This window comes from Ahaetulla prasina, chromosome 3 (assembly GCF_028640845.1).
Source record: "Ahaetulla prasina isolate Xishuangbanna chromosome 3, ASM2864084v1, whole genome shotgun sequence".
In the NCBI taxonomy this organism is placed as follows: Eukaryota; Metazoa; Chordata; class Lepidosauria; order Squamata; family Colubridae; genus Ahaetulla; species Ahaetulla prasina.
This window is the reverse complement of record NC_080541.1, coordinates 49588033-49608269: the sequence shown is the minus strand read 5'-3', so window position 1 is coordinate 49608269 and position 20237 is coordinate 49588033. Positions and strand designations below refer to the sequence as shown.

Below are 20237 nucleotides of genomic sequence, written 5' to 3'. Positions count from 1 at the left end.
CAAGGAATTTGTCTTGGTGCATATGCTCTCAGTGTATATAAAAGAAAAGATACGTTCATCAAGGTACATTTACAACACAAATGATGGTCAGTATATCAATATAAATCATAAGGATTGCCAGCAACAAAGTTACAGTCATACAGTCATAAGTGGAAAGAGATTGGTGATGGGAACGATAAGAAGATTAATAGTAGTGCAGATTTAGTAAATAGTTTGACAGTGTTGAGGGAATTATTTGTTTAGCAGAGTGATGGCCTTCGGGGAAAAAACTGTTCTTGTGTCTTGTTCTGTTGTGCAGTGCTCTATGGCGTCGTTTTGAGGGTAGGAGTTGAAACAGTTTATGTCCTGGATGTGAGGGATCTGTAAATATTTTCACAACCCTCTTCTTGATTCGTGCAGTATACAGGTCCTCAATGGAAGGCAGGATTGTGGTGCGTGTGTGTGTAAAAAAAACTATTTAATATAAAATGCATTAGAATAATCTTTGTTTTCCATTCCAGAGATCTCACTTGTCACAATAAACGCAGAATATTGTTCTGAATCCCAGAACACAAGAATCTCACAACAATGGGACTAGGCTTTTGAGCTGAATAAAAGAAAAGCAAAACCCCACACAATAAGTGGTTTTAGTTTCATACTTAATATTGCATTTACAGGGAAAAGAAACAAATAACCTTCCATATTTTTCCCATAAAAGCTGCCATATGCTGGTCACACTCATTATTAAGAGGAATATTTGGCAATCCTAAATTGTTCCTATATACTACATATAGTCCTTTCCAAAGATACATGTTGACATTCAAAATGATTTTCACCCATAGAATGCTATTTATGAGAATTTTAAAATATGAAATATTCTTGTTTCATGTGAAGCAACCATTAACTTTTTTTCATCTCCAGCCTTTTTTTAATCAAAGCCATGAAATCTTTAGTTGAAATCTAGACATCCCTGCTTCAAATCATGCACAAAACGTTTTATTGCATCAATTTATTCATTCCAAAAGTTTATGAATGATGCAAAGTTGTGGATACATTTCTTCCAAACACTTTACAAAAAAAAGTGAGCAAGGCAGGATCATGATATTATATCTGTCAAGCTCTTAGCTTTCCAGTCTTTTCCAGTGCTTTGGTATTAGCCTTTGTGATGTCCAAAGAGTTAAGTTAAAGAAAGCTGGCAGATGTTAAAGAAACCTGATGTAAAGAATGGAAAAAGGGAAATGGGAAAAAAAAAGAAAGTAGATAGGTGGAACTGGATAATAAACTTGTGCATTCATGCTAATAGGCAAAAATGTGCAAATGACATATTTTAAGCAACTTATACAGAAATTGTCCACTCTACACATTTTTATATATAATGAAATATATCCATTGTTAAAGGCTACAGGATCGTACTATTTTGGCAGCCTTCTCAGCAAGCTCTTGTTAGTTCAGCATTTAAAGTGAAATGATAGTAAAATATTCCTTCTGAGAGATTTTTCTTAATGTTATTATTTTCTGATGTCTATCCGCATAGCTGTCAAAATATTATTATTAGTGAAAATGTAAAATAATTGTGTAGACCAGTGTTTCTCAAACTTGGCAACTTTTAAGATATGTGGACTTTCACTATTCCCCAACCAGTGCCGTGCAATGTAAACCATATATTAAACCCATCATAACTCCAGATTATGGCAAGACTTCAAGATTCTGACTTATCATTTGTGAATAACATGATGGGGAGTTGTGCTGACCTTGTTACTGTTTGACTCCAGCAAGCAGGAATGAAGCATGGAAGCTTTTTTCTTGTGATACATAATCTAGCAACTCTAGTTTTTTCTCCTTCTAAGGATTAGAAACCTTCAGCTGGTCTTGGGTTCTACAGCATGACTTGATTGGAAGTGGAAAATTTCAATTATGTTAAGTGCCAAAGCTTTTGAATTTTTCACTGAATGTAGATGCCCTGATATTAGAAAAGGAATTGGAAGTCTTTGGGTGTTCCTAATTTCATTTTATTAATAAAGTCAACAGAAGGCTAATGAACTAATGAAAGTGAACAAACTAATGAAAGTGAATCTATAGAATGACATATCATCTAGTGGCTACCCATGAGACAAATGGGAATATAACTTTTTCCATTTTCATTGAAAATTTCTGGAATGTGGATGGTAGCTTGCTTCTTTGAGCTCTCTTGTGTCCTCTGCTTAAATGATTCTTGGATGCTGTCCTAAAAGATCAGCTAAACAGATCCTTAACTGCTTAAATGGCTGTGTTCTGAGAATTCCTGTCTGGTGCTGATTTACAGTAGCTAAGGAGTTTATTGTTAGTTTCCATTCATACTCATTACAGCTATATTTTATTCCCTTGGTAAATATTCATCACCTAGGAATGTTCTATGAAAGGAAACATCCGCTTTTAGGTATGTATTTGAACATTTATCGGGAACATGTTCAAGCACAGTTGAATTCCGTGTTTGGTATGAAAGGAATTTATTTAGCTTCTTTGAAGGCTCATTCATACACAAAGATTTTCCAGAAATTGAGTTACAGGCACAAGAAAATTTCAGATCTATTTTTCTTATTCTTCAAATAGCTTGCTTATCCAGTCTGTTTAGGTCTGTAATAGCAACTTCCATGATCCATCAAGCTAAATCCATGCCTGGCCAGTTGTGAATGCAGTAGTGTCTAGCCTATCTTGCAGTGCTGTCCTGAGTTGTTATTTTCCGGTTGTTGCAAAAGGAATGATTTGGCAGTGGTTGAATAAAAAGAAGAAGCACTTTAGAGCACATTTTGATTTACTATTGCCTACTATTAGATGTGTTTAAAATATAAAGGATCAAAATAACCATGTACAGACTTTAATCCATAGTAATTAGACTTTAGCTATGAGTGTAAATATTAGATATACATTGTTCATAACTTTCACACTATTAACAAATATGCATTTTCAAGATTTTCCTAACTTGGATGTGAGGTGGATGTAAAAGAATCCATTAGGATGTCAGAAATAGAATATTCCTATTTCCACGTTCCATTAAAGTAAACAAAGAGATTCCTTTCTGATGGCCTAAATTTTCCATGTTGGATCTCTGCAGTGTTTCTAGATTTTAGCAGCTTATAAACAGTTATGCAATATATGCCATTCTTTTGCAAATTTTGCAATAATTATTATTAGGGATGTCTTTTTTATTTGAAATTGAATTCAGTATTTTCTTTGATGAAAAATAACTCACATTTATATCATTAAAACAGAAATGTAACACATAATGTTTTTTCTTCAAGGTAGAAAAAAGATCAGAAAATTGTCTCAATAATACTTAGAATTCTACTTAGATAGGCTGTAGTAGTAACAGAATCATGAAAGCCTGATTATTTTGTCCTTCCTTTCCTCTTAAATTCCAGGAAGGTAAGGCAGAACCACTTTGTGTTTCTTTGTAATGTGTGTGTGTGTGTGTGTGTGTGTGTATGTGTGTGTGTTTTTGTTTTTCAGGCTTAAATCTTCCTTTTGTAACCTCTGCTACATAGTTCCTTCAAATTCATCTCTATGGCTGTCTCCACAAGCATTTTTTTTTCAAAAAATGAAAAGGTCAGTGAAATAATTTCATAAATAAACAGCACTTACTGACAGCCAAGGCATATTAGCACATTTTGTGATAAGTCTGCTGTAGATTTATTCTTATAATAAAATACTTAGTGTTTCTTCATTGCAGAATGTCTATATTGTTTGATGTCTAGAGGTCTATGTATCCTTAAGCTAGAATAATTGTACTAAAGCAGATGTGGGCAATTAATTTTTCCAACGGGCCTCATGAGAACTGGGATTGTTGTGGAGAGTTGCTGCTGCTGGTTGTCCCACCCTGCTAGAACCTTCCTCCTCACCAATGCTGCAGCACCAGTGCCCTGCCTCCCCATCACTGACACCCTGCTGCCAATGCTACCAATGCCGCGGACCAGACTGGCACTGCCCATAAGCAAGATGTGCCCCATGGGCTGCAAAATGCCCAGGTCTGGTCTAAAATAATGTCAACAATCCTGTGGAACAGGACAGGTAAGCTAATTGTTCATCACACTTTTATATATTATTATCTATTATGTATATGTTTATATATTATTGATATAGCTAATATCAATTTCATGAACCTCTTAAAAAATAAAATTTTGAGAATAAATAATTTATTATAAAGATTGTTCTTTAATAACTGTGAAACTTCAGAACTGGGAATGTTATCAGGTTTGAATAAGTCAAATAAAAAGTGCTTGATTTGAAAAGACTGTTTAAAAGCTCTCTAAAATAAGTCAAATAAGCTCAGCTATAAGATCTATTTTTCTTTTAAACAGATTTGTTAATTAGTCCAAAATAAGGATAGTGGAATAGGTAGATGTGTATAGTGGATGCTGTTAATGCTATTAAAATATATAAGGATATTGATCTATATATTATAAAGTCCGTTGTAATTTGGGAATTGTGTTTGTAGTGTTTTTCCAGAATTAGGGAAATCTTCTATATAGAGAGAATGATGCTTAAAATTTGAGGACCCATTTGAATTTTCAAAGTTCTGCATGAATGTGACCTAAAATGTGACCTTTTCTTCATATGAGTCCTGAAACTAGATAAAGAGAAACCAAATAAGCAAGTGAGCCATCTGTTGATGAAGTTTTGGGACTATACATTTATTCTACTTTATGTATCATTTCAGGAAACTTACTCATCAGCTGAAGTGATATATGTTCTATATATAATGTTATTAGTAAGAGAAGAGCAGCAACAACTGTTAGATGATGTTGGGATAAAATTTTGAGTCCTCTTTGTGACTATTTTTCACAAGATGAGAAACATCTTAACAAATTAGAGATGCTATGAAATTAGAAATTGAACAATAGCCCTATATTTAAGCTACTTAAACTTTTCTTTTATAAGAAACCAGGAAGGAATCTGAGAGTTCTCATATTTGTACCTCCTATTCAAAACTCTAGGGCAGATAGCTACTCATGGGCCAAGTTGTGAAATGTTAGTGAGGCACTAACTTCATATGGAAATAGGTGACATCTTGGACTAAATTTATTACAAAAGGACAGTTCCTTACTAAATGGAGTAGTGACAATTCAGGAATGAAAACTGAGTAATTTGCCTTGTGATTCGCACATAATGTGAGTCAGAAAGGAAGATGCACAGGAAAAAGCATTACTCATCATAATGGAAGATCAGTTGATACAAAAGAGTTTAATTCTAAAGCCAAGTAAATCCCAACTTTGCCCAAGAAAATAACATATACTCACAATTCTTCTAAATTAGCAAGTCTTAACAAAACTGTTAAAACAAATTTTTAAAAATGTGAGAATATAATACTAAAACAATAATTATAGGCATTAATAAATTATGTATTTAAAATACATCTTCAAAGTATGAGGACTGTGTTTGAAATTAAATCAAAGCTCTAATGACAAAGACTGAAATTTGTTGGTGCGTTAGAACATGCTGATATTGTCACAAGGAAATAAGTCATAATTTGAATGCAGAAAGAAAAGAGCGAGAGATGGAGAGAGAGAGGGAACGAAAGAGAGAGAGGGAAAGAAAGAAAGAAAAAAGAAAGAAAGAAAGAAGGAAGGAAGGAAAGAAAGAAAGAAAGAAAGAAAGAAAGAAAGAAAGAAAGAAAGAAAGAAAGAAAGAAATGTTCCTCTGCCACACATTCCCTAGATATATTGGCCAGATTCCCATAATTTCCAGTCAGTATGAGACCTGAAATCCAAAACATTTCTAGCTGCCAGGCTGAGGTAAAACAATAGAGACATCACTATGATTATGATGGCCAACAATTCTATCCTATGAATAACAGGGTGTATTTAGACACTTGAGTAACTTTAGTGAAATAAGTGGGATTTATTAGTCACAACAAAATACCTTATGCCACCAGACTTGAAATCCTGGGTTTAGAAAATTTAGAACTACGCCGCTTTCGACATGACCTGAGTTTAACTCATAGAATCATCTATTACAATGTCCTTCCTGTCAAAGACTACTTCAGCTTCAATTGCAACAATACACGAGCACACAATAGATTTAAGCTTAATGTGAACCGCTCCAATCTTGATTGCAGAAAATATGACTTCAGTAACAGAGTTGTTAATGCTTGGAATACACTACCTGACTCTGTGGTCTGTTCCCAAAATTCCCAAAGCTTTAACCAAAAACTATCTACCATTGACCTCACCCCATTCCTAAGAGGTCTGTAAGAGGCGTGCATAAGAGCACAAACATGCCTACCATTCCTGTCCTATTGTTTTCCTTCGTTATATCCAATTAATATAGTTATTACATACTCATACTCATATATATGCTTATGTGTTGTATAGTTGTTTCATGCTTATACTTATATATACTGTGTGACAAAAATAAATAAATAAATAAAATAAACAATCAAGTCTTCACTAAGTTTAGATTTAACCCATTAAGATGTCTGCTGAAAAATGGAAGCATTTTAGTAGAAAATGCTTGGAAGACAGTATTTCATATTGTAGTCTCTATATATGGGCTTCTTAGATTCATTCATCTGAGAGAAATATTAGATATGGAGCTCTGCGAACGAAACATTTTTTCTATATCAGTCATGTCAGTTTGATAATATATCTTGCAATAACATCAGATGATTGTAGTAGGATATTATTAACAACTACTACATTTACAAGTATATGCACAAAAACACACAATTAAACTATAGGGTTTAATTGCTCAAGGAAAGGTTTGATAAAGTATCTTAGATTAATATGAAGATTACTTTCCTGAAGTAATCAATTAAAATTTCCATACATAATTTCTGGTAAAGGCAAAACTGCAGAGCTTAGTCAGATATAAATACAATAAAAACAACTAATACAATAGAAATTTCAAGAACTAATGTCCCAGAAAACAATTTTAGCTCTTAATCATCCTGTAAGGTTTTTTCTCTCATAAATTTTCCATTTATATGAATGAAGCTGCACAAAAGAAAACAGAACCAAATAAACAATAAAGACTTTTTTATTAGAAAATCCACTCTTATTCTTATGCCCAAAGTTTTAATTGTTCTATGGCATGATTTGATTCTTGTAATACACTCCCTTTTACATGCCAAGTATCCTCCTCGGATTTTGCTTTACATGCAAATTAAGACCTCATTTTGTAACACCCACAAAGCTATGCATTTATATGCAAAGAAAAAATTAGAATACACATCAATTTAGTAAACAAAATTAAAAAGAATAGATTTCTGTGATCATTTGCTAATACAATTAAATTTCTAAAGAAAGTCTCCACTTCATTACCTACATTTGGTTATTTTCTGAGAAAATAAATGAGCCATAACTGAATAGTAGAGGACAAGGTTCATGGGCCAAAACCTGCTACCAGTAACAGTAGATGAGCTGCCACTAACCCGCTTCCATCCAACTAATGTGATCAACAGTCTGTAATTCTGGAAACAATAAATACTTCTGTAGGGCACCTGATCTGGAAAATATGGTTTATAATTTTGCATTCCCTGTCTCATTCTTTAAAATAGTATATTTGTATAAACCTGTACAAAATGTTAGGGAACTATGGGCAGTTGTTCCATCATCCTTTTGGCAACAGCAGCCATGTTACTATATACTGTTGAGCAATATTTATTTTACCTATACGACTCTAGCAAAATATTAACATTTCCTTCACTATGAATTGGATTTATAATTATGTCTTCTTACATTGCACTGACACAAAGTCAAAACTGGATGGTCTGTAGCGGAAGTCAGTAACTTCAGAATAAGCTGTCATGTTAACGCCACTCTTTTTTATATGTGTGCTAAGCATGAGACACATACCATATATGATTTCAATTGCCTATTTACATCTGCCATTTTGACATGTACCAAATGGATACTCTTGGTGATGGAGTTGCTATGGTTATTCTATGCTTTGCACTTCTTATGCTTCTATCTTTAGCTCTTCTTTTCTTTCACAGCTTGCTGTGTGGTAAAGTTGACAAGAAAAATTTCTTTTTGGCACAGTAAATTATTAGTGAAGATGAATAAAGAGTATAGGGGGAAAAGTTATATTTCAAATAAGGTTCCATCCTTTATAGTCAACCAATCAAGAATTGCCTATAGTCTTAGAAAATCAACCAAACAAGTATTGCCAAGAGCAGAGATGAAGAAAGATGCTAAGTATATTCAGAGAAGTCTGCAAGTCCATCCAGGCAGTCCTATATAGATTTAGAAGTTTTCATTTTATTTTTATTTATTTATTTTATTTCATCAAGCATATATTTTATGATAGATACAGGTGTAAACATAATTATAAATACATGAAAAAGATACGACTAAAAGAAAACATTAGGACAGGGATGGTAGGCACGCTGGTGCGCTTATGCATGCCCCTTAGAGACCTCTTAGGAATGGGGTGAGGTCTACAGTAGACAGTCTAAAGTTAAAGTTTTGGGGATTTGGGGAAGAAACCAGAGTCAGGTAGTGCATTCCAGGTGTTGACAGCACTGCTACTGAAGTCGTATTTTATGCAGTCTAGTTTGGATCAGTTTACCATGAGTTTGTATCTATTCTGTGCTCTTGTATTGTTTTGGTTGAAGCTGAAGTATTCATTGGCTGGTAGGAAATTGTAGCAGATGATTTTAGGTTCTGTGCTTAGGTCAGACCGAAGGTGGCGAAGTTCTAAGTTGTCTAAATTTCAAGTCTGGTGGCATAAGGTATTTTGTTGCGAACAGAGGAGTAGAGGACACTTCTTGTGAAATATATCTGGACTCGTTCAATTATATTAATATCCAATATGCAGTGCAGGTTCCAGACAGATGAGCTGTATTCAAGAATTGGTCTGGCAAAAGTTTTGTATGCCCTAGTTTGCAGTTCAATATTACCAGAGAAGAAGCTATGCAAGATGAGGTTAACAACTCTTAATGCCTTTTTGGCAATGTTGTTACAGTGAGCTCTGGCACTTAGATCATTAGAGATGAGTACTCCAAGGTCTTTGACAGAGTGTGGGTCATCTGTTAGATCATATCCATACAGTTTGTATTTTGTGTTCTGATTATTTTTGCCAATGTGTAAGACAGACCATTTGTTGGTTGAAATTTGTGGTGGCTCAGGCTGTAAGATAGCCTGTTATTAAAACACAGCAGCCTGCAATTACTGCAGGCTCAAATCCCACCAGGCCCAAGGTTGACTCAGCCTTCCTTTATAAGGTAGGTAAAATGAGGACCCAGATTGTTGGGGGGGCAATAAGTTGACTTTGTAAATAAACAAATAGAATGAGACTATTGCTTTACACACTGTAAGCTGCCCTGAGTCTTCATGGAAGGGCGGGATATAAATGTAAATAAATAAAAAATTTGGATTGCCAATTGTTTGACCATTCTGACACATAGTCAAGGTCTTTTTGTAGAATAGCAGCATTGTCAGTGGTCTTGAATAGTTTTACATCATCGACTTCCGGTATGGCTCCGCTTCGTTGAGAAGCAGCTTTGATTAGGCTGCTAACTCCCTAGTCTGTAGAGCTGTCAGGACATCATAAATCTGGTCCAACAGCTTGGAAATCTCTTCCCTCGGGCAAAGAGGGAGAGATGAGAATTCAGGCTGAAGTTGAGACACCCAAATATAGCCACAGAAAAAGCTTCTGAGGCTTGCGGGGAGCTCTTCTTCCATAGCCTGAAAAGCTCCAGATTGGGGGAGGCATCTGCCTTTTATGGCAGACAAAACGTAGCATCCAATTTCCATGGCAGGAATTGATTTATGATGGATTGTAACGTGGACGGAGCAGAAACTGGAGTTCTAGCACTTGTTTGTAAGAAGACTGCAAGCCCCTGAGGATATATTTGTTGCGAAGATAGGAGAGAAGAAAGCAAATGGCGGTTTTGTGGAATTGTGTGCTGGAAACGAAAGTTAAAGAAATGCTTACTAACAGCTAGTGTCGAATTAGAAGATATATAGGAAGATACTGACTAAATGGAAGAAACAAGAATTTTATGATTTATATTTTTTCTTCTTCTTTGGGATTATAGTGATTTAGAAGAAAAGTTTTTTGAATTTTTCTTTTTGAATTATTTTTTTTTTGGTCCGTTATTAGGTTATATTTTTAAAAAATGGCTTTTAAGCAAATAGTGCCAAAAGTCATTAAAAACTTTGAAATTTCTTCAGTTCAGATTCAAAAATTAAAAGAAGAAATCAAAAAGGAATTAAGAAATTCTTTACAGGAGTTTTTGGAGAGTCATTTTTTAGAAATAGATCAAAAATTTGATGAAATAGAGAAAGAGATGTTGGATTTTAAGGAAGTGCTGGAAGAGCAGAAGAGGGAAATGAAAATGGTAAAGGATGCAATTGCGCAAATATTAAGCTCTTGTATTCAGATGGAGGATGATCTTGCAGAAATTAATAAAGCTAATTTAGAGTTGCAAAGGAAAATAGAGGAAATTCAAAAGAATCAAAACAATTGGAACTTAGATAATAAGATGGAAGAAATACAGGCAAAGGTAGATAGGGCAGATGAAGAAAGAGTAATATTACAATATAGATTAATGGAATATGCTATAAGGGTGAGGGGTTTGAAGCAAAATAGGAAGGAAAATTTAAAAGAGATTTTTACGCAAGCCTTTGCTCAGATAAAGGGTGTGGAGCCAGAAGATTTTGAGATTAATATTTAAAGAATTTATCGTGTTAATTCTTGGTGGGCAAGACAAATTAGAGTACCGAGGGATGTGGTTATTTATTTTACAACTAAAAAGGTTACGTATGAAATTTTGCAAGCCTTTTATAAAAATAAATTCAAATATTGGGACAAGATATAAAAATGATGAAGGAAATTCCTCCTAAAATGTTAAGAAAGAGAAGAGAATTTGCTTTTTTAGTGGATGAGTTTAAGAAACATCAGATATATTTTAGATGGGAAGTTCCAATGGGTTTGTCAGTGAATTTTAGAGGCAGAAAGTATTTTCTTAATTCAGTTATGAAAACGAGACATTTTTATATTAATGTTTTAAAGAGTGGGAATCCTTTGTTGTTAGATGCTAAGTTAATTGGTTTGGAAATGATGGAAAATAGAATGGGAGAGGGAGGAATGTTTAAGATGTGAATGTGATGATTATGGTTAATTTTTGGAATTGATTTGTTTAAGATATAAATTATAGGATTTTTGTTATTTGCTATTTGTATGGTATAAATCTATGGGATGATATTATTTAATTGTGAAGGATGGAAAGTGAAATTTATGAATTTAGATAATGTGGATGTAATGATTTTAACTGTTTACTGTTATATTGTGGATGTAGTTTAAATGATTATTTGTTTTAATTGACACGTTTATAGATAGTAAAAGTTATGAAGTTAAGCTGGAAATATTATATTTGAGAGATTTTATTCGAAATGATATTTGATTGATGGAGTAATATTGGAAGATTGGATATTAAATGTTATGACAATTGAAGAAATATATGTGATGAAAATTTGAATTTGAGAAGCTGGATTGTAATTTAAGAAATGGACTTATGAAATTTGAAGGAATATACAAGTGGGTGAAAAAAATTTGAATTTTAGAAGATGGACTAATTTTTAAAATGGACTGTAAGAAGAACGGACATTAAATGTTATGGCAATTGAAGAAATATATAAGTGATGAAAATTTGAGTTCGAGAAGATGGACTGTAATTTGAGAAATGGACATGAAATTTGAAGGAATATACAAGTGGAAAAAAAATTGAATTTGAGAAGATGGATTAATTTTAAAAATGGACTGTAAGAAGAAGTAATATGTGAAGTTGGTATTGCTTCTTTTCTTTTCTTTTTTTCTTTTTATTATTCTTTCCTATCTCTTTATTTTTATTGTGAGGGGATCTAAAGTTTTAAATTTTTAAAGGTGGGAGGTTATGTATATTTTGTATACTTTAGCTTGTGATTGTTGGTCATAATACCAGGTATTTGCTCTGGGAAATCTGCGGGGGGGGGGGGGGGGAAGGGGGAGGAGGGGGGGAAAGGGGGGGGAAATGATACATGGATTGATTATTAATGTACAGTAATTTTTGAAGATATGAAATTAAAATTTAAAATGATATTGGGGATGCTCGACTGCCATTTCAGAAAGAAAAGGAGAGAGGAGTAGAAGGAGGGAAGAAAGTAGGTAGGAAAGAGTAGAGAAGGAGGCGGGGAATAAGAAGGTTAGATAGGGTGGAAGAAGGGAGGAGTGGAGAAGGAGGAGAGGAAGTAGTAAAGTGAAGGAGATGAAGGATGTGAAAGTAGTAGAGGGTAGAGAGGTAGGTTGTGAAGAAAGGAAGTGGCAATAGGGCAGGCCTGAATCAGTAATAAATAAAAATTAATGATTAATGATGGATAATAGTTTGTACATAAATATGATGTTGGAAAATGGAAATAAAAATTATTTATTAAAAAAAATAGTTTTACATCATCCACAAAGAGAACACAGTTGCTTATAATATGATCGCAAAGGTCATTGAAATAAAGTACAAAGAGTATGGGTCCTAAAATGCTGCCTTGGGGGGCACCGCTGTTAACAGGTGCAGGGTTAGAGAAGGCTTCTCTATTTTGGCTACTTGCTGTCTCTTTGATAGGAACGCAGCTATCCACTTATGCAGGAATTCAGAAATGCCATAAAATTTTAGTTTTAGAAGTAGCTTGTCATGTACTACTGAACCGAAGGCTTTACAGAAGTCTATATAAATTGCATCTATTGATTTACCCTGGTTGAGTTTTGAAGTCCATATGTTTTTGCAGTGTAAATAGTTGCAGATTGCAGGACAATTTTTTTTCTAAAGCCAAATTGTTTGTTAGACAGTAGCTTGTTAGTCTCTAAGTAGAGGGTAATGGATTGGTTTATGATTGATTCCATGACTTTGCAGGTGACACAACATAATGAGATTGGTCTGTAATTATCAACTAGGTTGGGGTCACCCTTTTTGAAGTTAGGGATGACCGTAGCTAGTGACCATAAATTTGTTAAGAAGCTGGTTCTGAAAGCTATTTCATAGATTATGCTAAGTGGTTCTGCTATAGTGGTTCAGAGCTTCTTTAGGAAGTAGGCACATAATCTATCAGGGCCAATCGATAGAGATGGTTTTAGGTTGCATAGTTCCTTTTCAATGGCATCTTCTGTGAAATTGACATGTAGTAGATCGTTGTGAGTAGTTGTGGTACGATTGGGAAATGAGGAGCATGAGCCATTGCTGTTTACAAAGACTGAACTGAAGAATGTATTGAAGAGGTTGGCCTTAACGGTTTCATCATTACTGTCTTTCTATATATTATTATATTAGATTATATTAATAATGTATATTAATATTATTAATAATGTACATTATATTAATGTACAGGTATTAGAAGCATTATTCTACTTATATTGAATTCTTTTTCATTCTTTCTTGTGAAATTCAAGATAGTTCTGCTATGTGAAGCTTTAATCTCTCTGATTCCAGAATGACATAACTGCTTTCCTTTCTTGGTTCTATTGCTTTAATTCTCCTTTGATTAGCATGAAGTAAAGATAAATAAGCCTCTGGTGCCTCCCTTCAGTTTCTGAAGGAGAAAGCTGATAGTTTATCTTTGGTACTCAGGCACTTGGGTGGCATGGAGCTGGAAAAAAACTTGATCTCTGAATTTGAGACAGAAACACTTTTGCAGAGTGGCTATTTTGTGCCCCTCCTCCTCAAATTATAAGTACTTCAGGCAAAGTAAAAGGTGTTTATTGGGGGGGGGGTGTCTTTATATAGGGCACAGAAACAAATGATATTTAATATTTGTGACAAATTTGTCATGAAGCAAGGAACACAATAGAACACACTGATTCTAGATAATATTTCACAAATGGCAATTTAATGGGTTGCATCATTCCCTATCCAAGTTGAGTTTTTTTCTTAACCTTTGCAAGTGTATTCAAAACTCTAGAATATGCTTCCTATTGTTTACTTGCTGAAAAGACTAATTTTCGTGTATCAAAGGAAATGGTCTTGGCTGTGTGCGAAGGTAAGACACCCCCCCCCCCGTGTCATCCTTGTCACCCAAACTACTGGTCAAACCTGGCCATCCCTGACATCCCTGTTTTATAAATAAATTGTAAATAAATAAATAAATAAATAAAACATAAATAAACAAAGCAATAAAACAAAAGACTTCCTAAGCCTTTCCGCTCATATTGTATTGACACTTGGGCTGAAACTGACTACGTCTGTCTCTGGCCAGGAGACAGGCATGTATCAGCAACTCAGTCAAAACCATAAGTAATGGCTTTACTTATAAGTAAATAAGTAAAATAAGTAAATTAAATAAGTAATGGTATTAACAGTAATGGCTCATACCCATCATTCCCCAGTCGTACCAACAACGAGTACAATGACCTAACACAAATAGATTTCACAGAAGATAATGTTGAAAAGGCCCTTCGCAAACTGAAACCATCCCTATCTATTGGACCTGATGGACTATGTGCATACTTCTTAAAAAAGATTTCCACTAACTTAGTCGAACCCCTAAGCATAATCTTTGAAAAAGCTTTCATGACCAGCTCCCTTCCCAAACTTTGGTCACTAGCCACGGTCATCCCTGTCTTCAAAAAAGGAGACCGCAGCCTAGTTGAAAATTACAGACCAATCTCTTTATGCTGCATCACCTGCAAAGTAATGGAATCAATCATCAACCAATCCATTACCCTCCACCTAGAAACAAACAACCTACTCTTTAATAAACAATTTGGTTTCAGAAAAAAATTATCCTGTAATTTACAACTTCTATACTGCAAAAACATATGGACTACAAATCTTGATCAGGGCAAAGCAATAGATGCAATTTACATAGACTTCTGTAAAGCTTTTAACTCTGTGGTACATGACAAACTTCTCCTAAAACTAAAATCCTACGACATCTCCGGACCCCTCCACAATTGGATAATAGCTTTCCTGTCAAACAGACAACAAGTGGTCAAAATAGGCAATGCCCTATCAAATCCTGTTCCTGTCAATAGCGGCGTTCCCCAAGGCAGCGTTTTTGGACCAACACTCTTCATATTATACATGAATGATCTCTGTGACCATATTATAAGCAATTGTGTTCTCTTCGCTGATGATGTTAAACTATTTAACACTACCAACAATACAGCTTCACTTGGAAAAGACCTTGACTTTGTGTCAGAATGGTCAAAAATTTGGCAATTCCAAATCTCAACCAACAAATGCTCTGTCTTACACATTGGAAAAAAGAATCTAAACACTAAATACAAGCTCGATGGACATTACCTTATAGATGACCCCCACCCCATTAAAGATCTTGGAGTTTTCATATCAAATGATCTAAATACCAAAGCCCACTGCAACTACATCACAAAAAAGGCTTTAAGAGTTCTAAACTTAATCTTGCATAGCTTCTTCTCCAGAAACACTATACTACTAACCAGAGCATATAAAACATTTGCTAGGCCAATTCTTGAATATAGCTTGCCTGTCTGGAACCTATACCTCATTTCGGACATTAATACAATTGAGTGTGTCCAGAAATATTTTGCAAGAAGAGTTCTCCACTCCTCTGATTACAACAAAATGCCTTATGCCACCAGACTTGAAATCCTGGGTTTAGAAAATTTAGAACTCTGCTGCCTTCGACATGACCTAAGCTTAACTCATAGAATCATGTTACAACGTCCTTCCTGTTGAAGACTACTTCAGCTTCAACCACAACAATACACGAGCACACAATAGATTTAAGCTTAATGTGAACCGCTCCAATCTTGATTGCAGAAAATATGACTTCAGTAAGAGTTGTTAATGCCTGGAATACGCTACCAGACTCTGTGGTCTCTTCCCAAAATCCCCAAAGCTTTAACCAAAAACTATTTACCATTGACCTCACCCCATTCCTAAGAGGTCTGTAAGGGGCGTGCATAAGAGCACAAATGTGCCTACCATTCCTGTCCTATTGTTTTCCTTCGTTATATCCAATTAATATAGTTATTACATACTCATACTCATATATATGCTTATGTGTTGTATAGTTATTTCATGTTTATGCTTATATATACTGTTGTGACTAAATAAATAAATAAATAAATAAATAAATAAATAAATAAATAAGATATGAAAATCCTTCACATACACACTTAAGATTCTCCAGACCCCAGAATCAAGGTGAACACTGGGTACATTGGGTCTACTGGACTCAGTTCAACCCCCACCCCCCCACCTCTGAAACAAACCATGTTCTCATGTTTTCTAAACAAAGACCAAACTTTCCTTTGTAGGCTTGCCTTTCAATGTGTGGCCACCTTAGATTGCAAAGCTGCCTCTTCTGTCAAATAAATTCCACCTCCACTTCAAGCAGTTGTTCTATGCTCTTTGGCCTGGATCAAACCAAGAGTTTTCTTCTAACAGCTGAAAACGTGGTTTCCTGAAATTATAAAAGAGACTGCCATGTTAAAAATCTTACTATCACTTTTTAAATGCTAACAATGAAGTCTCAAATTCCCAGGAATGATAGCAGCTCAAGTCAGCAATGTTTGGGAAGGACACAGCTTGGCAGTTTTCCTATTAATATCGCTGTAATGAAATATCATACAACTCAATTTTAATTGTTTCTTTTTGGGCAAATGTTATTTTAAACATACAACTCCCTATGTGTGATCTCCCTTACTCTTTATCATATTTATCTTTCTAGAGTTTAACTCCAAGCTTATTTCTTTATATTGTATATTAATCTATTAACAAAAATGATCAAGTGATTATTTCTGATTTTTCATTTGTTTGTTTCAAAAAGCCCCAGGACAAGATTTTTACTTTTTATTAGTGAAATAATCTGTTTCTTCTTTGCAACTCAGTCAATTAGAATGGCAATTAGAATACAGTTGAAAGCCACATTGTGAATGAGTAGAATGTCCAACCTACAAAAGATATCAGATTTGATTTATGCATATCTAGAAATATGGATCATTAATGTCCATCAGTCCAGCCATAATCAGCTATGATTCACATCTAAAGTAAACATTTCCCTCAGAAATGGAAGGAGAAGACAGCAAAACTCTTTGCTGATGTAGCTTGGGTTATCCTTTGAAATACTGACACTAGAGAGATTGTATATTGTATACTGGAGCTGAATTCTTTAAAGATTATCCAGCATCTGAAACTGAACTCAGCCAGAGTTGTCTAGAAGATGGCTTCCCACATAAAGTTACTTGACCCAAACTCTGGGAAGAGGAGGGTTTCTCTACAGTGTTATGAATGCCTCAGGGACCAGAAATACAGGTAGTCCTTGAATTACGACTACAATTGAGCCCAAAATTTCTCGTTAAGCGAGACATTTAAGTGAGTTTTCCCCATTTCACGACCTTTCTTGCCAGTTGTTAAGTGAATCATTGAAGTTGATAAATTAGTAACCTGGTTGTTAAGTGAATCCAGCTTCCACATTGATTTTGTTTATTAAGTCGCAAATGGGGATCACATGATCTTAGGACAGTGGTTGGAAGTGTGAACCAGTTGCCAAGCAACTGAATTTTGATCACGTGATCATGGGGATGCTACAAAGGTCACTATGAAAAATGATCATGTCACTTTTTTCAATACTGTTGTGTCTTTGAACTGTCACTAAATGAATTGTTATAAGTTGGGGACTACCTGTACTTGTAGCTTTAAAATGCCCAACTTAGCTAGGCGAAAATTCAGTTACTATTTATTTCATAATGCCCCTATTTCTTTCTTATCCCCAGAAAGCAGAGCAGTGCTTTTTAAGGCTAGTGTTATGTATTTTGAATTCTTTGTTTTAACTGTATACATGTTCACTTGGTTACCTTTGAATATATATTTCATCTTTTAGAAATCTCATAATTAGTAGTATAGCACACTTATACTGTACGTCAAGCATTATTCACCCAAGGAGCAAAAGGTGACCATATCAGTAAATGCCTTAGCAGATCATTGAAATAGAATTATACATATAGATGTCAATATATATGTATAATGTAATTTTTATTACAAACTTGATACAAAAATAAAAGCACCCTGGCTTATTTATGATTTTATTTTTATTAGCCTGATTTTACAAAATTATATAAGAGCATCAATTACTTGAAAAAAATATAATTAAGTTATACCACTGAATTTAATATCCAAACATGGGTAGAAATACCAGTATATTTGAGTGTTAGTTGACTGTGTAAATTGAATCAGTGTAGGAATGCTTTCAGGAACAATTTTTTGTTGTAAACCTTCTTGGTCCAAGAAGCAGAGACATATTATTCACTCTAGGGTTCAAATAAACTAAGATACATGAATCTGATCAGAGATTTTTTTTTATAATGTCATTGAGTCAGTTTTTAGCAGAAAGGTAAACTTTCTGTTATAGTATTTAAAATATATTTGTATGGTACCGAATTTCCAATAAGCAAATTCCACAATACGATGGCACTTTTGGTTCTGCATTTCTAACTATCAGCATATTTAAAATATAATTTTTGGTTTAGGAAGAGGAGTATGGTAATCAATCAAATGACCTTCAATACTGCTGTTTTAGAGAAAAATAATTCAGCTGCTCAGAAAGTTTCATTAAAGGTGTGAATGTTTCCGTTTCATGCAGAAACATGTATTTTATTTTCTATTTTGTTTATGTGCATTGCTAATGAAGTTTCTGCAGATATATCAAGTGAATCCTGTTAAAAATGATTTCTCTTTTGGCAGCGAGTCATAGCTTGCCAAAAGTTTACAAAACTAAGGCCAATTGTGTACGAGATTATTGAAAGCTGATTCCATATTGAATTGTGTATAACAGGATGAAATCACAATTGTGTGCAATCCTTTAGATGTTTGCAATATTCTAAAGTGTATACAAAAGCATCTCCACATCTAAAGTGTATACATACACCTCCACAGCTACTTGAAAACTACTCCCAGATGTCTCCCTATATTTGTTGCAGGATAGTCACTTTTCCCAACAATAGGCAGCAGCTCCAAAAAGCTTCTAAACAACAATGGTCCAATTTATTGACTGAAAGACAGATGCTTTGTCCATGCACATTGCAAAGGGGTTATTTTGAAAGGTTTATACTGGTCTATTAAATGAAGGCTTTTCCTGTTCACTGAACTGATCGGTACATAATCATTGGCTTGGCAAATGAGCCACATATTGTAACAGCCATTTTCTTTTCCTATTCCTAGCTTGAAATGGAAACCTTCATACATACAAGTTGATTGACTTTTTGAATTAAAAAGTTGATTACATTTTTGTTCAAACTGTTTTTGCTCACCACTTGGTTCATATCAGAAAGTATTTGAGATATGTAAGAGATTGAGAATTCCCACCCCACCGTAAGGAACTACTGAGTCACTTAATATATCCGCCTCATTCTGTAATGTGTTCTTTATAGAATTATAAAAATATGAATGCAGTTTTATTATTGTAGAGTTTGATGGAATAACAGTACATACCATTAATAGTTTCATAAGCCAGCCAGGCTATAATATCCAACAAGAATGTAAACTAAATATTTTTTGATGACTGTTTAGAATCATTACTGAATATGTTAACAGTTCTGTTTGACAGAAGTTCCATTTTAGATATACACAAAGATTATAAAATGAAACAGATGACAAATATTCCTTAAAAACTAAGATTATCACAAGTTATTTACATTCTAAATGCATGACTTAATGTTCCTAACGTTTTTCTGAGACACTGCTGCAAGCCACGTGCACTTTTTTTTCAGTTAAAATTTATAGAAATGTATGTTGTCTTTTGTTCTTAATTTATGTAATGAGAAGCAGTGATAAGTGAATATACTAGTGTCTTGTGTTTCTGGTTTTTTATTACAGCACAATAAACAGGATTGTGGATGCCAAACATAGTATATAGAACACCTTCCTTCTTCCACCTGTGTCCCATTACAGAATGTAATATATTCTGTACCTTATTCTGCTTTGGCTAGCTGAGCAGTGGTGGTGGCTAAAGTGTATTTGGGAAACAATTTGTGCCTTTCACTAATGTAATGTCAATACCATTACCTTGGAGGACGTTGACTCAGGCCACATTTTACCCCCATCCTGTTTTTCCCCGGTCTTTTACAAATGGTAATAAATCATTAATTAAAGTGTATCTATTGTTAAACATTTATATTAAAATAATTATGCTTAAATTTGTCTTCCAAATGATATAGAATGAAATACAAAGCATTTAATGTCAACAAAAATGCATCACTTCAAGCCCTGAAAATTGGAAGATTCTGCTGCTAATGGCTTATTGCAGGCATTACAATTTTTGAAGGGCTAGTTGGAA

General features: G+C 34.3%; 1 long non-coding RNA gene across 1 annotated transcript in view; it reads left to right on the top strand.

The window, feature by feature from the left end:
• The window catches only part of LOC131194174 (uncharacterized), a 79318-nt gene that overhangs the window by 31936 nt on the left and 27145 nt on the right, over positions 1-20237 (top strand). The window lies entirely within an intron of this gene.